General features: G+C 35.5%; 1 pseudogene; it reads left to right on the forward strand.

Annotated features, from left to right (window-relative positions):
• Positions 1-65: 65 nt before the first annotated feature.
• On the forward strand, positions 66-1,533 carry LOC144477865 (pyridine nucleotide-disulfide oxidoreductase domain-containing protein 1 pseudogene; annotated as a pseudogene).
• Positions 1,534-1,843: the final 310 nt, after the last annotated feature.

Below are 1,843 nucleotides of genomic sequence, written 5' to 3' on the forward strand. Positions count from 1 at the left end.
GTGCCGCTGGGATTGGCCCAATTATCTTATTTAAATAATTAATTATCATCTGAGACAAATCCCAGGTCGACCCGCCTTTCGGTTCCGAGAATAGGGTTCTGGCTACCCGATCCTTAGAGAAAATTCAGTGCGCTGAATCATCTGTAACAAAAGGGAATGATTCGCTGCAAATTATTCATGATATTGCTGTAAAAATTAATACAGTAAATAAATATGTGCTCACGAAAAATGGGAGAATCATAACTTACAAAAAACTATGTCTTTGTAATGGCGCTAGACCGAAACTTATAGCACAGGATAACAATTTTATTTTAGGAATTCGGGATACTGAATCAGTTGTTCAATTTTCTCAAAGAATTAAAAATTCACGAAAAATAGTAATAGTCGGAAATGGTGGTATTGCCACCGAGATTGTACACGAAATTGATGGTATTGAAATAATATGGGTAATCAAAGACAAACATATTTCTGCAACATTTGTTGATCCTGGAGCTGCTGAATTTTTCATGGATAAAGTACACAAAACGAATACAGATTCAAACACTCGGGCAAATACTATAACTATGACAATGAGATATACAATATCTGACATGAAACGTGTAAAAGGTGGACCAGCTTTAGGTCCAAACTGGCACAATAACATTGAAATAAAAGGCACTGTTTTCAAATCAGCAAAAGTACAGGTTGAATACGAATATGAAATAATAAAAATTCTTAATGATTCTGAGAATAAAGAATTTGACCCTTCAGGGGAGTGGCCTGCATATGTTGAATTAACAAATGGAAAAATTATTGGTTGTGATTTTATTGTGTCAGCAACAGGTGTAATACCAAACTCCAATATAGAGGGTTTAGAGGGACTCAAGAAAGGAGATGATGGAGGAGTATTAGTAGATTGGCAACTAGAAACCTCAGAGCGAGATTGTATATGCTGCAGGAGATGTATGCAGTGCAGCCTGGGAATTAGCAAAGCACTGGTTTCAAATGAGACTGTGGACAACACAGGCTCTTCAAAAACTTCTGCTTTGAAAAATCAAGATTTTTTGCAAGATTTTTGTTTCGAACTCTTTACTCATGTAACAACATTTTTTGGCTACAAAGTTGTTTTGCTTGGTCTGTACAATGGACAAAAGTTAAATAATAAGTACGATATTCTGCTACGTATGACTAAAGGGAACGAGTACATAAAGCTAATACTAGAAAACGGTAAAATGCAAGGAGCAGTGTTGATTGGGAACACTGACTTGGAAGAAATGTGTGAGAATTTAATATTAAATCAATTGGATATAAGTAGTTATGGTGAAGACTTATTAAATCCTGATATTGATATCGAAGATTACTTCGATTAATTATACCTTTGAGTTGGCTTTAATAAAATTATATTATTTTCATATTTCTATAGTCCTACAGTATCAGTCATGCGCTAAATAATGTACGAAATACATATTATATGCGAGACTTTAATTACAGAATTTTTTTAATTATTATGTAATTATTATACAAAGTGTACAAAAGACTAACTACACAAAAATAATTAATGTCGTTTATAACCTTAGAAATATCATTCTATACTTATATTAGCCAATAGTATATAAATATATTAGTCAAGAAGTCGTCATCGAGGGACCCCCAGGACTCCGCCGGACTCGCTGGACAATCGTGGTGGAGGCGCGGTGATTCGCCGTTTTCTATTTCTACTTTCCTTTTCCCTCCGGGAAAATTGAACGTGCGCGGCTCTTCGAGGCCCGCGCGTTTGAAATTTCCGGATTTTCATATCTTCCCAACCATCCGTTGGACACCGTCTTCGGCCTGCCGGTTATTCTATTAAATTAGAAAACCGTAG

The sequence above is a fragment of the Augochlora pura genome, unplaced genomic scaffold (genome assembly GCF_028453695.1).
Source record: "Augochlora pura isolate Apur16 unplaced genomic scaffold, APUR_v2.2.1 APUR_unplaced_4630, whole genome shotgun sequence".
NCBI classification, from domain to species: Eukaryota; Metazoa; Arthropoda; class Insecta; order Hymenoptera; family Halictidae; genus Augochlora; species Augochlora pura.